Below are 20,822 nucleotides of genomic sequence, written 5' to 3' on the forward strand. Positions count from 1 at the left end.
TATTTGAAAACCTGCAGTTTGTTAAATATATATGACAAAATTGCACTAAGAAACGAGTTGGTGATTCTGTTTTTGAAACCTAAAGCAAAAGCAGATGAGAGTGAGCCTTTCTGTAGGAAAGGAATAGAAAGTATATTCTTTGTGCTGTTGTTGTTGTTTCTGACTTTTTATTTAGATTCCACATATAAGTGATCCCCCCATGCAGCATTTATTTTCCTCTGGCTTATTTCACTTAGCACAATGCCCTCAAAGCCTATCCATGTGGTTGCAAATGGCAGGGTGTCCTTCTTAGAAAGTGTATTCTGAAATTCTCTTTTCACCTACAGGGTCCTGGGGGGTCAGTTTTGTGTTATATTTTGGTAAATGGTTTGGTTAAATATCACCAGATATTTTTTTGGTGAGAGTCATTGGAATTGGAATGCTCAAAATCCTAAAGCAGCCTCAGATTCAGACATAATAATCCAGGCTTCCGAGAGGCTCTCTGTGACCTGCACTGGTCGGTGTCCATCCAGAATGGTGGGTTTTTCCCTGGGAACCTGGTAAGAGGGTTCATTGGGAAACTGGAGTTTGTCCAAGGAAGGCGACTGTGGGAAAGAGCCATCTCACACCTGTCAGTCAGGAGACTCTAGCTGCTCATCTCTTCTAACAGGACCTCTGAATTAGGTAGGACATGGGCTAGTTAACCGTAAGTAACAAGTGCTCCGTGTTTGAGGTAGAGTGATTTAAAGGAGATTTGGGGAGGTACTTATAAAAGATAAGGATTTAAGGCATTCAAAAGGAAATGTTGCTTGTTTTTTAAGTTTGTTTATTCTGAGAGAGGGAGAGCACTCAAGAGAGAGAGTGAGTGGGGGAGGGGCAGAGAGAGAGGGAGAGAGTATCTCAAGCAGGCTCCTAGATCCCCTGAAACTGTGACCTGAGCTGAAATCAAGAATCGGATGCTTAACCAACTGAGCCACCCAGGTGCCCTGGAAATGTTGTTTGTTAATGGAACAAAAGAACTGTGAACCCCCCACCCTCCCTGCTTTCCTTAAAACTAGTGCAGTGATGGCAGATGGAATGAGTAATGAGGTAAGGAGAAAAATGGAATTTACTTGAGTGGAGGTGAAGGTCAGTCCAGTCAAAGAGCACCTTGACCCAGACCACAAATGTGGAAGTGAGCAGAACATACAGGGGAGGCAACAGCATTCACTGAGATGGCCAAGGTCCCTCTGACCTCTAAAAGGGCTGGTTTGACTGAATATTAGTTAGTTCTTCCATTTACACACAAATAATTAAATGTATCTCTTGTCTGTTCTGGTCTATTGTTGAAAGAACAGAAAGACACTGTTTAACCTTCTCAAAGTATTTCACAGATGTGTCTGTTCCTCATATAGTAACGAAATAGGAGGTGTCATTTAATATTTCTAGTGTGATCAGAATCATTAGCAAACAAATGAAATATACTAAATTTGCTCTTTCACAGAATACAAGAGTAGTCAAGATGAGATTGGGTCTTGTCCCAATCTAGTAATATATTGACTCTAAAAAAATAATAAATACCGCTTTTTGAACACCTACTCTATTCCACATACCGCTCAGCACTCAATACACAACTCATTTATGAAGATTTCAGAACGACCCTACAAAGTTGTTAGTATTATCTCCATTTCACAAATGAAAAAAATGGGATCTGGAAAGGTTAAGTAACTTGCTCAAAAGCACACAGCTAATAAGTAATTGGGACTAGTTGTATCTGAGTAATTGTATCCCCTGTCTACACATGAGCCCTGGCTCATATAAATATATGAGCATGTATACGTGTGTGTGTGTGTGTGTGTGTGTGTGTGTGTGTGTATAAAGAGCATGTTCATGACACCATGTGGTTAAATATCACGCATGTTTACAGAGCAATCTTCAAATAAAAATTTTAATTTTCTTTCTGTATTTGTTACTGTCAGAAACAAACAAATCTATTCAGAGGAAAAGATCATTACAAAGAAGTAAACATGCCTATCCGATTTTCAGAGGAGCCAAACTCTAAGTTCTTTGGTGCTTAGGTTTATGGGCTGCAAAACAGCCTTATTTTTTCCCCTTTTGTTGTGGCTTTGTTTTTGAATGAGTTGTATAGCAATGACACATTTGATTGTTATTTCTTAGGCTTGTTTTGAAATGTGTATTGAAGCCTTGTGAACTTTGCAGTTCCTATGGTCACACATTTTTTCTTAATGACTGCTAAATGATGTGTTTTTTCCAAAACTCACATGGGAGTATGACCTTCTCCAGCCAGCAGGTCTTAATTTCCACAAAAGAAGTCCTTTATCTTTACACTAAGCTAGATATTCATTTTCCTAGTTTCCCTTTCAATTTAGCAAATCTTCGTGTGCTTAGCCCCTATGCTAAGGCATGGGAGGGATTCAGCAGGAGGACACGGGGGGGTCGGGTGATTTTTTTCTACTATCGGTTCTTCCGAGGGGCCAGCCTTCATCATCTTGAGTCCACCCCCTTCCCCATGCCTAGCCTCATTATCCTCTTATGACATCGTGATCGTTTCTTCTCACAGCTTACGACTGTTTCATTTATCTGTTTATTGACGGTTGTGCCCACGGGATATAAGCTGGTAGAGAGCAGAGACCTGTCTTCCTCACTGTTGTGCTCCCAGCAACTTAGCACACTGCAGAGGCAGAGGAGCCTCTGAATAAACATTTGATGGCTGACTGAGAGAATGGATGGCTATCTCCAGATCCTAGCAGTGCCTACCACATGATAGTTGCCCCACGAATCTTTTTTCATAATGAATGAATGTGGCCCGAGGTGGTTAAGGAAAAAGGCAGGGTTTGATCTGATCCCATAGAGGCGCATTCCGTGTTTTGTCTGTCCAGAACAGACATTTCTGGGGGACTGCTGTTTACAACCATGTGGGGCTGTTGATCGTGAAGTACTTCAGAGGAAAAGCACATGGGCCCAAACTGAGTCCATCACTGTTGTCCATTCCTCTGCACACACTGATCGTCCCTGGATAGGCACAAGGTCCCAGCCAGGTCAATCAGCGTCTTTTTACCAATATTTGTAAAACTCGAACTCCTCTTTCCACTGGTCAGAAAGCTGCAGGATTTGCACCCAAGGCAGCTATTTCCCGCTGTGGAAGCTGGCTTGAGACGATGATGCAAACAGGCAGGGATTCAAAGGCCGGAGAAGGCAAGAGAGCCCTGACGGCCAAGGTCCAGCTGACACATCCTTTCCGAGGCTTAACTGTTTAGCTTCAGATCTGTGAGCCGATCCAGTGTTCTCTCATAAATAATCCCCACTAAACAACAACACTCTTGAGCAGCTAGACGGAGTCTGAGAATCCCAAATACACATATTTGAGTAGGTAGACAGGAGTGGAGAGGGGCTTCCAGACAAAAGTGCAGAGGTTAGCTTAAATATGATTTTTTTTTTAGGAAAGTTCGTAACTAAACACTTACATGATAGATATTTATGATCTTCAGCCAACACATACTGCTGCTCCCTCTAGTATGATCCTGTCTTATACAGTGAGCTTTAGCCATTAAAGTAGGAAGTGAAATGTGTCAACATGAGGAAATACTTTGGATACAAAGTTAAATGGAGAAAGATGCATATGAATAAACATATAGCAAGAGTACAACCATAAAACACACTGATGCAGTGAAATTACAACAAACTTTAGAGTCACGCTTTGATTTGAAGTCAGATTCAGTTTACTAGAAGCCAGATGTTGGGCACATTGCTTAACACTTTGAGACTTTGATTTTCTTATCTGTAAACCAGGGATAATATCCCTGAGTGTTGTTGCTAGATCAAATGAAAAAAGTATGTAAAACCCTTAACACAGTGTCTGGCATTAAATAAATGTTACTTTTTTTTTATGTTAAAAATAACAAAACTCACTGCATTAAAAATTTTAACGCAGGAGAAGAAACACATCTAAATGTTACCAGTACTTGTGCTTAGATTCGTTGATTCATTCAACAAATATTTATGCTGACAGTGGACAGGGACGAGGAATACAAAAATGAGGAAAAGGGAAACTTGTCCTCATGGAACTCAAATTCCTCTGGAGGGATACAGACAATACACAAATAAGTAAATTAAATAGTAGATCACATGTCCTGAAATGCTACACACTGAGTGCCCTGTGTTTGTGTGTCAAGGTGGAGGTACAACAATTTGCAGCAATTTTAAACCCACTGTCCTGAAAAGCCTCACTGAGACTGTGATATTTAAGCAAAGACTTAAGGGTGAAGAAGGACAGTAGGACTATGGATGATTTTCCTTTTTTCCTTTATAATCTGTTTTTCTCATTTAAAAAAAAATGTTTATTTACTTTAGAGATAGACAGAGACAGAATGCAAGTGAGTTAGGGGCAGAGAGAGAGGGAGACACAGATCTGAAGCAGGATCCAGGCTCTGAGCCGTCAGCACAGAGCCCGACACGGGGCTCGAACTCACGAGCTGTGAGATCATGACCTGAGCCGAAGTCAGATGCTTAACAGACTGAGCCACCCAGGCAACCCCTTTCTCATTAAAAAAAAATTTTTTTAATGTTTATTTTATTTATTTTTGAGAGACAGAGAGAGACAGAATGAGTGGGAGAGGGCAGAGAGAGAGAGAGAGAGAGAGAGAGAACCAGAATATGAAGCAGGCTCCAGGCTCTGAGCTGTCAGCACAGAGCCTGACGTGGGGCTCCAACCCACAAAGCGGTGAGATCATGACCTGAGCCAAAGTCGGACACTCAACCGACTGAGCCACCCAGGCGTCCCTCTCATTTTTAAAATGAGTATTTGCAAACTGATTTTTAAATAGAAAAATGTAAATGGAAACTAAAATTGGAATCTTGCTAAAATCATTAATTATTATACCTAATATACCTATGGTATTTTACCTTTAGAAAATGTGTTTTCTGGGGCACCTGGGTGGCTCAGCTGCTTAAGTGTCCGACTTCGGCTCAGGTCATGATCTCACCGCTTGTGAGTTCGAGTCCTGCGTTGGGCTCTGTGCTGATGGCTCAGAGCCTGGAGCCTGCTTCAGATTCTGTGTCTCCCTCTCTCTCTGCCCCTTCCCTACTCTCTCTCTCTCTCTCTCTCAAAAAGAAACATTAAAAAAAAAGGAAATGTATTTCCTTATCATTTATTCTCAAAATACCATAAGACTGCTAGAAGGCAAGTAATATTTTTTAGCCCTGTTTTACAAAAGAAAATGAACTTCTGTAAGATCATTTAATTAATACATGTTAGAATGAATTCACGAAATTCATACCGTCACGCTCCAGTCCCACATTCTCTGATAAATGTATATTTCTTACAGCCCATATACACAGGATCGTCCATCTTCTCCTAAAATTGACCTATTCATCTATACCTTCAGAGGCACAGGTCAATAACTTCTACCAACAGCTATTTATTGTGATCACAGCGTTGGGAACTGCAACAATATAATAGTCCCGTAACACATAAGGGAGTATATGCACAGTTTTGCGTGGGGTTGTATTACTGAATCAGCCATATAGCAATGACCTATGTGTGTTATTTAGTACGATACTTTTTAAAATGTTACCCTAATTTTTAAAATAGATTTAAAGTTTAATTATTTTTAGAGAGAACGTGAGTGGGAGGGGCAGAGAGAGAAGGAGAAACAGGGAATCCCAAGCAGGCTCTGCACTGACAGTGTGGAGCCCAAAGCGGGGCTTGAACTCACAAACCATGAGATCATGACCCAAGCTGAAACCAAGAGTTGGACACTTAACTGACTGAGCCACCTAGGCATCCTAATGTTACCTTTATTCTAAATGTTCTTTGCAAAATTGTTTTGTCTGGAATGAAAATTCTCAATGAAACACTGTTAACTTTGATCAAGGGTATGTTCTGGAATCATTTACATAAAGCCATTGTGCTCATTGACACTTTTCACCAAGAATGAAAATTGGAAAAGTTGCCTTCAGCTTGTTAGGAATGAGGAGGTGAGTTGAATATTCCATTCTTCTAAGAGCCTGATCTCATCAGTAGGTTTCATCCTGACTTCCTTTTGCAAACTTTCTGCCCACTTCCATAACAGTTTTAGCTCAAACCCAGCATTTGTATTGCAACTCAGAATCAAAACATACAATTAAACTAAATACAGTAGTGACATTCTAACTAAAATGTATAGTTATAATAAAATATAGTTATTAAAATATTGGCTTAGAGTTTGATATAATGAGCTGTATAGTCTTTCAATAGAGCACACTTTTTTCTATTCGTTAGAATACAGAAAAATGTGTCCGAGTCTTAGATCAGTAGTATTACAATACAATAAGAATGGCTTTTTATACCTGTACTTCAAAAAAGAAGAGAAAAAGAGAGTGGAGAGGGTAAATTACTTAGCTGAGAATCAAATCATTTGCCTAAGAAGATTCAGTGATTTTCTTTTTTTCTTTTCTTTTTTTTAGTGATTTTCTTTTTTTTTTAATTTTTAAGTTTATTTATTTTTGAAAGAGACAGAGACAACATGAGCAGGGGAGGGGCAGAGAGAGAGAGAGAAAGAGAGAGACTCTCAAGCAGGCTCTGTGCTGTCAGCCCAGAGCCCGATATGGGGCTCGAACTCACGAAACTGTGAGACCACAACCTGAGCCGAAACCAAGAGTCAGAAGCTTAACCAACTGAGCCACCCAGGCACCTCCGTGATTTTCTAATCCATGTAGGTAGACGTAAATATGACTGTAATTTAAATGAGATAAAATGTGTAAAAACGCTTAAAATAGTACAAAGTAGGTGTCCAATATCTGTTAGTGGCATCTTCATTTGAAGCTACATTTGCACGGGAGACAGAAGATTGTGAATAATGGCAGACATCATAACTGTCTTTTACAAAATCTCGTTTGTTACTATTTCCTCAATTTCCTTAGTTCAATCATTTAGGTGTTAAATTCAATGGAATAGTGTTTTTAATTAAGCACCCAATATATTCATAGCATTATATTTTTGAAGACTTGTATTAACATTCCTCTGAAATCTTTCTTTTCCTTCCAAACATCAGAGAAGAGTCAGGGTTGGGGTGGAGGCTTTTCCAAGTCAGACTCTATCGGTAAAGAGCATCACGTATTTAAATTTGTGTTATGGTCACAACTTGTACAAAAGGGTTCAAATATTTAAAAAGCAAACTAGCTAGTTGGAAGGGCAAAGAAAAAAATAGCTTTGATCCATAGTGGATTTTACCAGGAGCCGTTTGTGCATTCTGCTTTAGAGCCTGGACATTTATCTGCAGAGCAGAAAGCATTTTGTGAACACTAGTGCAGAATTCCCCAGTGCAGATGATTAATGTAGCTCTCTCATCCCCCGTTCATTCTACCTCGCAGAATGTCCCTGAGCTGTAATTCTTGATCCTGTGCTTGTTAGATTACATCGTGGGCAAAAATGGACTCTTCCCTTCTCCGGGAGGAGGATCTGAGAACAGAAAAGAATGCAACGCTATCCAAAGGGGCGGTTTCTTAACTTCCCTCTCGCCACAGCGCCTGGGTACTCAGCTGAAGAGGGGTGACGGGAACACCGGCAGAAAAATGCAACTTAGTATTTTTTCCTGACTTTCCTTGTGAGAATTGTGGAAAACAATCGCTGGTGGGAAGGAGAGTGAGGGTGTATAGGGGTGGAGAATGCATGGCAGAAAAGGTTATAAACTAAAAGGGGCTGCTATTTCTCATACTCCCCAGCCCCTCAGAAAAAAATGAAAAACTTCAAACTTGAGTCAAGGGGCTTTGAAACTGATCCTCTGTTGGTTCCGGGATGAGGACCTGGTCTGGTCTGATTCCCTAAGTGGAGCGGATCTACTGAAATTATTTCAAATACAGCAGCCATCCAGCATTACCCATGTCAGATGACTTTTTTTTTTTTTTAACTTTATTTATTTTTTGAGAGAGAGAGAGCAGGAAAGAGGGACAGAGAGAGAGAGAGAGAGAGAGAGGGAATCTTAAGCATCCACGCTTAGCACAGAGCCAGACACGGAGCGTGATCCATGAACCTGTGATCATGAAATGAGGCGAAACCAAGAGTCGGACGCTCAACCAACTGAGCCACCCAGGTGCCCCTTTTTACTTTTCTTTGAGTGGCAAAATATACGTACCATAACACTTACTGTTTTAGCCAGTTTAGGTGTACAGGTCAGGGGCATTAATTACGTTAATTATATTTAGGAGCAGGTTCATCCATTCAACAAATCTTAACTTAATTGCACACGGTGGGGGCAGGCACCCCCATCAGTGAACAACAACAACAAAAGATCCTTGGCTTTATGGGGATTTCTTCATTCTAGCACAGAGAGACAGAAAACATAACAAATAAAGAGACTGTGTGGCATGTTCAGACCATGATAAACGCTGTGGTTAGATTCAAGGTCACAGTGCTCTGAGCATCTGAAGGCTTTTGTGTCCTTCAAATAGCTCAGAGAACTTTGCTCATCTACCTCTTCCCCAAAATCTCTGCCTCCCATGATTGCTACTGATTTTGGAGAGTTCGTTGGTTACCTGATTGGGCAATTAATAAAGAATTTGAACTGATCATTTACTAAATATACACAAAACTCTGATGGCAGTCAGAGCTGTCAACAAAAAAGGGCAAAGGTTTCTGCTACCCATTAATAGTGTACTTTTCCCAACAAAACAGCCTTCGCTTTGAGAATCAGTGCCAAGGCGCAGAATTCAGACAGAAAGGCATACTTTCTTCCCTAGTAATGTGATGATTTTTTTTTTTTAAAGAAGAAGTTATCTGGAAATATTTGCATTTTGAAAATTCTTTCTCCTCAAAATCCTGAAGTGGCCAAGGAGGGAGGGAGTGAGAAAGCGGTTTATCGTGCTCTGTGATGACAATGGAATTGGGATCCTGAAATGCTTGCTTTTGTCAAGTGCAAAGATGCCATGTGATCTTTCCTCTAAAATGTTTCTCTGTCTGCCCTTTGCTCACTTACACCCCCCCTCAATGAATGAATGAATGAATGAATAAACAAATAAAATAAAAATGACAATGTTAAGAAAGATGAAGAAAGGCTGAGGAACTGCTGCGATCAAAGGAGACTAAGGATTGGGGTTCCTGACCATCCCTGTTTGCAGGACTGAGTGGTTTCCTTGGATGGGGGAGTTTCAGCGCTAAGACCAGAAAGTCAGGCAAGCGGGAGTGAATGGTCACCCTCATAAGGAGACATAATAATTGAATGCAATACATGAAATGCATGATCCTGGACTGGATCCAGGGCTGGAGGGGGAAATGATATAAAAGACATTATTAGGACAATTCATAGAATTTGAACAGGGTCTTAAAAAAAAATGTAGAGGGGCGCCTGGGTGGCGCAGTCGGTTAAGCGTCCGACTTCAGCCAGGTCACGATCTCGCGGTCCGGGAGTTCGAGCCCCGCATCGGGCTCTGGGCTGATGGCTCGGAGCCTGGAGCCTGTTTCCGATTCTGTGTCTCCCTCTCTCTCTGCCCCTCCCCCGTTCATGCTCTGTCTCTCTCTGTCCCCCCCCCCCCCAAAAAAAAGTTGAATAAAAAAAAGGAATAAAAAGGACAATTATTAGAGTTCATCACTCTTAGTAATGGTAAATATTGTCCAGTGAATTTTTATGTGTATGTACATGTGCACAGGACTATGAAAGGAAATGTATTTCTGCTGTGGATTATAGGAAAACCATCTGCAAGCCACTGGTCCAGTTAAACTGAAACCTATGGCTTTGGTGATAACCCATGTGCTGATTCATATCTCTAACCTTGAACTTGTTCCTGAGCTCAGAACAGGGCTGTCCAACCGCCAGTTAGACATCTCAAACTCAACATATCCAAAATTGCCCATATCATCTGCCCCCCCCATCATCTTTCCCTACATTGTCTATTGGTTAATGACATCTGACATCTATCTCATAAGTCAAGTTTGAAGCCCAGAGTTCTTTACAGTCTCTTCTTCTCCACCACTTCTTCACATTCAGTTGACCAGTCAGTCTCCTCCTGTCCACCCTCACCGGAGCTCCTTGGTTAGACCCTAAGTAATTTCTTACCTGACTTCTTTCCATACCTTCCTAACTAGTCTCCCTGTCTCCAGTCTTGTTTTCTGATTCTTCCGCAAGTCTGTGTATCACACTGCTGCCTAAATTATCTTCCCCAAATGCCAATATGATATTTTCGTTCCTGGTTGAAAACACATCGATGGTTCCCCAGTGCTTTCAAATTAATGCCCAGCCATGAGAGCTAGAGTCTTTCACTCCTGACTTTTACTCTTGCCTCAAATTGCTTTGTTTCTTCACCTGTGTCTACATCGCACCCCTCTTTCTGGACACAGCTCTGGTGGTACCTGGTGTCATGACCCTCTCTGACTGCCCTTCAAGTCTTCCCTATCATCCTGGGCATGCCAACATCCCGGCACTGATCAAACCACCTGGTCATTGCTGCTTGGCTGTCTTGATTATGAGCTAGATGACAGCAAGGACGGTCTCATTCATCTCTGCGAAACCATCGACTAGCCCGTAGCCTGATACGCTCAGCACTGACCACACATTTGGTGAAAGAATGGATGAGGATGAAGTCTCTTACTCGTCTGTCCTTGGACTGTAATGATAGAGCAGCGGTAATGTTAAAAAATTCTTGCAGATACTGAAGTTTTCAAAAGAAATAGAGGGTAACCCATTGGCCAGATGTGCTTTGTCTAATTCTGATTCGTTCATTCCCTTTTCTGTCGCCCCTTCTCTGTCTGGTTCCTACAACATTAGAAGAAGAGAACATTGCCATCTGCTCATGGGAACATCCAGAAATTCTCCCACCAACAGATCCCTGTTTTTTAACAAAAAGGAAAAGAAAAGACTAGAAAAGGCAGGAAGGCAATGTGGATCATGTTTATCTTATTTCGAACCCTTTTTGTTCTTCTTACTGTCCATGTGTATTGCTATTTAGGCCTTAGGGAGATAGCCCAGACCTGTTGCTGCTTACTCTGGATGTGAACTTACTTGGAAGCAGGGGGCCTGGCTCAGAGTGACTTTTGAGGGAACTTCCAGTCCAGACTTTACAATACAAGGACATAAAGTCACTGTATACATTGTCCCCCATAGAACTATCTTGATTTTCTTCCTATTCTGGCCACTGAGGACAGAGTAGCAAAGAAGATGTGACCCCTGTCTGGAGGAGGAAAGGAATTTTTTTTTCTTTGTTCCTGTGTATGTTCATGTTTTGCTTGACATAAGTGAGATCTAGCCATTTCTAAATCATTTGGCAATTTTGTTTCAAAGGCTTACACCTCTTTGTGACTAGGTAGAGCTATTCTTTTTTTTTTTTAATTTTTAAAATGTTTTATTTATTTTTTGGGAATGCAAGCTGGTGCAGCCACTCTGGAAAAGGTTCCTCAAAAAACGAAAACTAGAACTACCCTACGACCCAGCAATTGCACTACTAGGCATTTATCCAAGGGTTACAGGTGTGCTGTTTCGAAGGGACACATGCACCCCCATGTTTATAGCAGCACTATCCACAACAGCCAAAGTATGGAAAGAGCCCAAATTTCCATTTATAGATGAATGGATAAAGAAGATGTGGTGTATACACACACACACACACACACACACACACACACAATGGAGCATTACTTGGCAATCAAGAAGAATGAAATCTTGCCATTTGCAACTACGTGGATAGAACTAGAGGGTATTATGCAAAGTGAAATTAGTCAGAGAAGGACAAAAATCATATGACTTCACTCCTATGAGGACTTTAAGAGACAAAACAGATGAACATAAGGGAAGGGAAACAAAAGTAATATAAAAACAGGGAGGGGGACAAAACAGAAGAGCCTCATAAATATGGAGAACAAACTGAGGGTTACTGGAGGGGTTGTGGGAAGGGGGATGGGCCTAATGGGTAAGGAGCACTAATGAACCTATTCCTGAAATCACTGTTGCACTATATGCTAACTAATTTGGATGTAAATTTTAAAAAATAAAACATAAAACAAGTTAAAAAAATAACTGTTTATTTTTGAGAGAGAGACAGAGACAGAGAGTGTGAGTGGGGTAGGGGCAGAGAGAGAGGGAGACACAGAATCGGAAGCAGGCTCCAGGCTCTGAGCTGTCAGCACAGAGCCCATCATTGGGCTCGAGCTCACGACCTGCGAGATCATGACCTGAGCCGAAGTCAGACGCTTAAGCGATTGAGCCCCCCAGGCGCCCTCTAGGTAGAGCTATTCTTAATGCAAAAGTTTGGAGCTCAGTAATGGGAGCTCCAAGTAAATATATTTCTTATCTGAAATAAGCACACTATGAAGGGGAATTTTCTCTGAGGTTCAACTCTTTAAATAGGTAACCCGGGGTGATAGTCCCACCTTCACATGTGAGGATTCACCGAGCTCTGATAGGTGAGGCACACACCAGAGAGGTGGTGTGTATGGAGGTTACCCAGTGATGTAACACTCGCTGGATGTAATTCACCCTCATAGTGCCTCAGAAAACACAGGGGACACTGAGGCTGAACCAGAAAGAGGTGGCACAGGCTCATTGTCCTTCCCACCCATGGTGATGCTGTGGTGTATGAGACAGTAGAGGCACAGTGGAGGGATTTTTTTTTTTAAGTTTATTTACTTTTGAGACAGAGAGAGAAAGAGCATGAACGGGGGAGGGGCAGAGAGAGGGAGACACAGAATCTGAAACAGGCTCCAGGCTCTGAGCCATCAGCCCAGAGCCCGACGCGGGGCTCGAACTCACGGACCGTGAGATCATGACCTGAGCTGAAGTCGGACGCCCAACCGACTGAGCCACCCAGGCGCCCCGAGGGATTTTTTTTTCAAGTGCAATAAATGCCCCAGTTATAGGCTTGCAGATAAAGTGAGTGCTGAAGCATCCTTCAAAATGTTGCTTTGGAGCTACAGAATGTGCCTTTCTCATCTTTAGGGGAGGTGGAAGGTGGGGAACTGTAACAGGTGTTACCATCTAATTAGTCGCCTGATCCTATTAGGAAAATGACTGGGTCCTTTGGGTTTTGCTGTACTTATCTAGGTCGTTTCCAACTTTTTGTCACAGGAAATCAACTCTCCACCGCTGTTACAAGAAGCAACATCTGGAATAAATATGATTTCTCAAAAGGTCAGTGTGTGCATCTTTAGGGCCAGGCTGCAAAGCATTAATTTAAATCACAACAGACACTGTTCTTAAGGCAGTTACAGCGAAAGTAGGAAGGGATTCACTGGAAATTCTGCTGTGGTCATTTTTTTAGTTATTAAAAACCTGACATTTTCCCAACAGTATCTCCAATGTGTTTTCAGAAACCCTCTCATCCCCATGCCTTCACACAAGATCCAATACTTCCTGGAATTTATAGCAATAATAAATGACTCCCTGACCACTGAGTATGTGAGGTCTTTCTGGTGGGACAGATTCTCAGATTCTGCCATGACCTCTTAGTTTCTGGAACACATCCCAAGGGCAAAGGGTCTCCTTTCTGGGATTTTTACGTAGGCTATGGGGGAAAGCTCGTTGTAGAAGCCTTTATTTTTTCCCGAGGCTTTGTCTGAGTGTCTTACTGGTGACAAACCTCTCCTTTATTCCCCTTCTCAAGCACTACATGAGGCCACATTCATCACTGACAACATGCCAGCCCCTTGGAAGAAGTCATGTCACCACCAAATAACCTCTCTATGCAACACATCCAACATTTGCCCTGGTCTCACCCTCTCCTACCCATGCAGCCTCAGCCTCCATTTGCATCTGTCATTTGCTCTCTGCCTCTCTTAGGTCAGTTTCTCTGTATTTTCCCATGAGTACTGTGGCCAAGTCTGGACTTCGTTTGGGCTAATTCCCCGCCTGCTGACCGCTTTCTTCTTTTTTCACCTATATAAATTCTTCTAGCCCTTCAAAACCCAAACAGAATGTTTTTCCAGTGTTCTAATACTCATTATGCTTCTGGTTCCCAAAACCCTGTTATTGCTAGCCATTGATATTCATTCATCATTCATTCACTCATTTTTGCAATAAATATTTACTAAGAACCCACTATTGAATTATCACCATTCTAGAACTCAGGGCACCATGGTGAATTAGGCAAGTCTTTGCTGTCTTGGAGTTTTTTATTCTAGTGTGGGAGACAGACAGTAAGCAAATAAATAAATAAGTAACATAGCTTCAGACTGGGACAGGTGCTGTGAGGGAGAGAGAAAAGGCTGGGTAAGGGCTGGAGCATGGCTATGTGAGCGGAGGCTGTTTTCCTTACTGTAATCAGGGAAGACCTCTTTGAAGAGGAGACGTTTGCTATTTGAGCAGAAACTTGAAATTACGAGGAGAAATCAGCCATGAGCCAAACCAAGAGCAGAGCGCTCCTGGTACAGAGAAAAGGAAGTGAGATTTTGGAGCCAGGAATGTTCTAGAACAATAGGAAGGCTCATGTGAAGAAGAGTGCAGAAGGAAATAAGGATTGAGAGAAGGCAGAGTGAGAAACTGTAGGGTTTTGAGGGCGAGAACAATCAAGGGTGACCTCTTAGTGCTAAGTCTGATACTTGGGAAAGCTTGGGGGAGGAAGTGAATACAGATTTGTGTGGGTAGGGGAGCTGATGGGTTTGGAAATGAGAGTTCATTTTTAGACATGTGAAGTTTAAGATCATTTTAGGCATACACGTGTAGACGTTGAGTAGGTAGTTGGGTATATAAAAGTCTGAAACCCAACAAGAGGTCGGGCTAGAGCTACAAAAAGCCAAGGGCCTAGGCAAGATCACCTGAGAAGAGAGGGTAGATTAGAAAAGGCCAGAGCCCTGGGGCCCACCACCAACTGGAGGTCGGGAAGAAGGATCCAGAAAGGAGACTGAACTCGTGGCCACTGAGATTCCCCATGTATCCAAACACATCCGTGGTACTGTGTGTTGTGCTAATAGTTTCCCGTGTGCCGGACTCGTTACGATCATCAAGATTGCAACTTCTTGTGACTGCTCGTGTTTCTCCACGAGAGTGAGGGTAAAGGTCCACAGCGTTTTGCTCATGCCTTCAGTCTTGGCACAGCCCTTGTTTACCACGTATTTTTCTTACTGTTCCAAACTTACAGAGCAGAGTGAAGACTGCCAGGCCAGGGGGGAAAATGTAGCTGCTTCCTTTCTCAAGGACTGAATCTGTGAGTTAGTTGAGAATTCTCAGACTTATTTTACTGGCAGTGAACTGATGCACAGACAGGCTAACTAATTTATGCACAGCCCAAACTGAGTCAGTAGCTAGCCTCAGTCCACACCGCAGCGTTCAGGAAAGCGTGGGTTGAGGAACGGCAGGATGGCAGCCACCTGGTGTTTTAAAATATTGCTAACATCTACAGGTTGTCTACTAAGTGCTTTACCGATAGCAACTCTTAATCCTCTCAGCAACTCCATGCAATAGGCAATATTGTTCCCATTTTACAGATGGGGAAACTGAGGAATGAGAGAGTTTCATAGGTAAATAAAATTGCAGATTAGTCTGGATCCTGAATCCATGCTCTTTTTTTTAAAAGGTATTTTAATTTTTTAAAAAAGTTCATTCATTTTTGAGAGAGAGAGAGAGCGAGAGCACATGAGCAGAGGAGGGGCAGAGAGAGGGAGACACAGAATATGAAGCAGGCTTGAACTCACGAAGTGTGAGATCATGACCTGGGCCGAAGCTGGACACTTAACCAACTGAGCCACCCAGGCACCCCTTGAATCCATGCTCTTAACAACTGTGCTACACAACCTGGTGAAGCACAATCTCTGTGACTGTGACCCAAGAACAGTCTGTATTTAGGAAGGTCTCTGGGACATTTTAATATAGATGAAAGCTTGAAACCTAAGTTTCATGAGATCTCAAGTTTGTTCTTTAAGCTCACGGATATCTTAATATTTGCTCTACGGGGGGCGCCTGAGTGGCTCACTCAGTTGAATGACATTTTTTTTTTAAGTTGATTTATTTATTTTGAGAGAGACAGAGGCAGTGCAAGTGAGGAGGGTCAGAGAAAGAGGGAGAGAGAGAATCTCCACACTGCCAGCGCAGAGCCCAACATGGGGCTCAAACTCATGAAACTGAGAAATCATGACCTGAGCCGAAACCAAGAGTTGAACACTTACCCGACTGAGCCACCCGGGTGCCCCTGAGTGTCTGACTCTTGCCCTCGGCTCAGGTCATGATCTCAGGGTTTGTGAGTGTGAGACCTGCGTCAGGCTCTGTGCTGAGCCTGCTTGGGATTCTGTCTCTCCCTCTCTCTGCCCTTCCCTTGCTCGCTCTCTATCTCTGTCAAAATAAATAAATAACCTTAAAAAAATATATTTACTCTACTGAATCATTTAATTTTAACATCTCCAAGAATCCATGTTTAATTTGAGTCTCATAAACTGTTCAGAGTAGTATTTTGTTAAATACAGCTAACAGCTTCCTGCATAGTTTATCATTTCCAGAGAGGTAAAGCACATAATTGTACATTGAATCAGCTTTCATTGTCTAACGTGTTGACAATAATTATTTAACAATTTAAAGTCTCAGGCCACAGAAACTGACGCAGGCTACTCTCAACAAGAAAAATGTCTTTCAGCCACTCGCGAAACAGTGAAACTGGTGAAGCCAGACCACTTTCTTGCACCACACACAAAATAAACTCAAAATGGATTAAAGACGTGCATGTGAGACCTGAAATCATAAAACTCCTTAAAGAAAGCATAGGCAGGAAACCCTTGGACATCACCTTTGGCAACGTATTTATGGATATGTTTCCTCAGGCAAGGGAGACAAAGGCAAAAGCAAGCTATTAGGACTACACCAAAATAAAAAATGCTTTTGCACAGCTAGGGAAACCATCAACAAAATGACAAGGCAATCTACTGAATGGGAGAAGATATTTGCAAATGATTATTCAATAAGGGGTTAATATCCAAAATTCATAAAGAACATACACAACTCAACACCAAAAAAAACAAAAAAAACCCAAAAAAACCAAACAATTGAAAAATGGACAGAGGACCGGAATGGACATTTTTCCAAAGAAGACATCCAGACGGCCAACAGACACATGAGAAGATGCTCAACATCACTCATCATCAGGGAAATGCAAACCAAAATCACAATGAGAGATCATGTCACATTAGTCAGAATGCCTAGTAGCAAAAGGACAAGAAATAACAAGTGTTAGCAAAGATGTGGAAAAAAAGAGAGCGCTGGTGCACTGTTCGTGGGAATGTAAATGGGTGCAACCACTGTGGAAAATAGTGTGGAGGTTCCTGAAAAAATTAAAAACAGAAACACCATACAGTCCAGTAATTTTCCTACTGGGCATTTACACAAAGAAAACAGAAACAGTAATTTGAAAAGATATGTGCACCCTTACGTTTGCTGCAACATTATTTACAGTAGCCAAGCTATGGAAGCAGCCCAAGTCCATCGATAGATGAATGGATAAAGATGTGGCATGTTTATAGAATGGAATATTACTCTGCCATAAAAAAAAAGAATGAGATCTTGCCATTTGGGACAACATGGATGGAGCTAGAGGGCATTATGCTGACTGAAGTAAGTCAGAGAAAGACAAATACCATATGTGTAGAAATTCTTATGTGTGGAATCTAAAAAAACAAAACAAATGAACAAACAAACAAAAACCAGACTCTTAAATACAGGGAGCAAACTGGTAGTTGCTAGAGAGGAGGTGGGCCGGAGGAAGGGCAGAATAGATAGAGGGGAATAAGAGATAGAGACAAACTTCCAGTTATAAAATAAGTCATGATGATGAAAAGTACAACATAGTCAGCAATCCTGGGAATATAATCAATAATATTGTAATAACGTTGAAAGATGAAAATGTGTTGTACGGTGAAAGATAGGGACTATGCTTGTAATGGTGGGCATTGAGTAATACACAGAACTGTCGACTCAAGAAGTAACGTGATGTAAGTAATGTAACATTCTGTTAACTATACTTCAATTAAAAAATAGAATGAAATGTCTTTTCCCCCTTTATTTGTAATTTGACACATTTGTCTGCTCAGACCCATACACAACAACGAATGAATCAGCCCCACGGGCAGGACAACAGCACGAATGACTCCTACGTGCTAGCTGAGAGGTGGTGGTTATGCCACACTTCCCAGCTCTGAACTTTCCAGCGGAGTAAAGACAAAGCCTTTTGAGGTATGGGATGGCCCAGAGCCCTCAGAGAAGTCAATCCATGCAGTGTTCTCTGACAACCATCTTGATGGTCTCAGGAGCTTATGGGGTGGAAGGGAAATAGAGTCTAGAGTTATTTTAAAAAAAGGAAATGAATCCAGTTCTCAGGTGAAAAGAAAAAACGTGTTAAATACACAAGGCCTTTAGATGCCTGCAGATAACATTCAGCAAACACATTTCTGTTGACAAGGAATTATGTTTTACTGCCACAGATCTCCACCCAGATTGACCCCGGAGTTTGCAACATTTGAACAGTGAGACTGGTTTCACCTGTTTGCAACTGTTAAACTATTAGTCATCAGCTGAGAAGCTGCTTAAGCCAATTTCTCCAACAGTTTATCCTATGCGTATTTTTTTATCCCACAGTAGAAATCAACAAGGCTACACACCTGTTACATATTGTCAAAGGGGGGGGAATACAACGTGGAATCGAAATGAGGCCATTATACCTGGGGGAACTGAAATCTGAGTGCTTTATCTAAAAGGGAAGAAAGAAAGAAAACTAAAATGGGAAGGAGGATGGGGAAGAGGGAGGTTACTGGTGGAAGATGGGCATTGGGATGAACGTCTAAGGGTTTATGTCTCGGGTGTAGGGTTGTCAGACTTAGGAGGAAAAAAAGAGAAAAGGGAGAAAGAAAAATACAAGATGCTAAAATAAATTTCAATTTCAAATAAACAATTAACAACATTTTAGTATAAGACTACCCCATGTGATATCTGAGTCGGACCTATACTAAAAAATAGAATCTGAAATTCGAATTTAGCTGAGTGCCCCGTATTTTATCTGGCAATCCTACTTGAGTAGCGTCTTTTCATCTGAATTTTGAGAAAGATCCTTTTAGAAAACAGATGTCTTCAGGAAACTGGGTCATGGATTGAACAGCATAAATACTTGCTAATTATGCTGTGCAGTGTGGTGGGATTATATATTTATTTAATGTAAGTAAACTAGCAATTGTAATGACCGAAGCTTAGTTATTTTGATTTGAAAAACCGTCCATGTTACTTACCTATCTGGCATGAGTAGGAAAAAACTAAAACACTAAAAAAAAAAAAAAAAAAAAAAAAAAAAAAATCAACAACAACAAGAAAAAACAAACTAAGAATTATGCAAGAAAACATCCCATCCATTCATTCATTTACACAATCTGCTTCCTTCTCGTCCGTATAGAGGCTTATGGGTAGACATGTTTTATTCAATGCTTTTTTAGTGATCAAAATAATAACCGTATATGAACTCCCTGACCTAGTTTCGTCAATAATCCTGCATGGTAATAATTTAAATGTAAAGAGATAGTAGACCCAGCCAAAGACAGAACAAAACCCAAAAGAAAGGGCTGACTTGCCCCCACCTTGCTACCACTACTCACCACCGTCTGTCCAATCCCAATTTGCCCAGGATGGCAATAAACTAGCACAGTAAACAAATGCAGAGTTTGAAACAATACAGACTTAGAGTCGGGTGCTAAGGCTAGGCCGTGGGAAGAGAAGGAAGGCCTAAGCATGAAGAACAAAAAAAGCGTGAGTTGGAGAAGTCCAAATGTGGCAGGCTCTGAGGCGGAGAGACCGTAAGGCAAGGGAGGGGGACAGCCAGGGAAGGGGGCCTGCCCCCGCTTGGTGAGAAAAGGGGAGGATAGCAGAGAGATGAGAAGAGAGCAAGTGTGACAAGGAGAGTTTGTAGACCAGGATTTGAAAGGCTATCCAATAAAAGGGAATTTATTTTGCCTAGCTCCGGAGAATGAAACTCAGGCCAATAGATAGATGTAGCCGGAAAACAGATTGTTACACTAGTAGGCAAGAGCTTCCTGAGCGATAGAGCTCATCGCTGGTAGAACGGGCATTGTTGGAAATGGGAAGCAGAGGCTGGCTGACGGGTGGTCAGAGTGGGTGCGGAGTGGACTAGATGCTCCCCAACGGCCCTTGGCACTCACGGGGTATGTTTTAACCTGGCAGGGGCTTGTGCCTTTCATTAATTGCCATGTCCTCAGCGCCTAGGACAGTGCCTGACACACAGTAGGGTCGCGGTGAATCTGCAGGGTGAGAGGAGAGTGCTTTGCGGAGGAGGTGGTGCCATTTTGAGCCTTGGTCTTGATGTGAAAAGGAAAGGGCAATTTGCTTAAATCAAATCAACACACTGTGAACATCGACATTAGGAAAGGAATAGGCTATCAGGCTGTATTTTGCGAGAGCTGCAAACACATAATCCATGTTTCCCCAGCCTATACCAGCCTGGAGAGGAAAAAGAGAATAAGATAATAGTCAAAAGCAACATATCTCGTGCTCGCTTCGGCAGCACATATACTAAAATTGGAACGATACAGAGAAGATTAGCATGGCCCCTGCACAAGGATGACACGCAAATTCGTGAAGTGTTCCATATTTTTTCTGTATCACAGAACAAATCATACATTTAATCCAAATAATAAATGGCTGTTTCTAAAGTTGCCCCGTATATATAAAGTAAAAAAAAAAAAAGCAACATATCTCGGGGCGCCTGGGTGGCTCAGTCGGTTGGGCGTCCGACTTCGGCTCAGGTCATGATCTCACGGTCCGTGAGTTCGAGCCCCGCATCAGGCTCTGTGCTGACAGCTCAGAACCTGGAGCCTGTTTTGGATTCTGTGTCTCCCTCTCTCTCTGCCCCTCCCCTGCTCCGTCTCTCTCTGTCTCAAAAATACATAAACATTTAAAAAAGCAACA

The 20,822-nt window shown here is 41.9% G+C and overlaps 1 non-coding gene across 1 annotated transcript; it reads left to right on the plus strand.

Annotated features, from left to right (window-relative positions):
* The first annotated feature begins 20,402 nt into the window (after positions 1–20,402).
* Positions 20,403–20,509, plus strand: LOC113604004 (U6 spliceosomal RNA). The gene has a single exon (XR_003425820.1). It is a non-coding gene; the product is annotated as a U6 spliceosomal RNA (small nuclear RNA).
* Positions 20,510–20,822: the final 313 nt, after the last annotated feature.

The sequence above is a fragment of the Acinonyx jubatus genome, chromosome E4, assembly GCF_027475565.1.
Source record: "Acinonyx jubatus isolate Ajub_Pintada_27869175 chromosome E4, VMU_Ajub_asm_v1.0, whole genome shotgun sequence".
NCBI classification, from domain to species: domain Eukaryota; kingdom Metazoa; phylum Chordata; class Mammalia; order Carnivora; family Felidae; genus Acinonyx; species Acinonyx jubatus.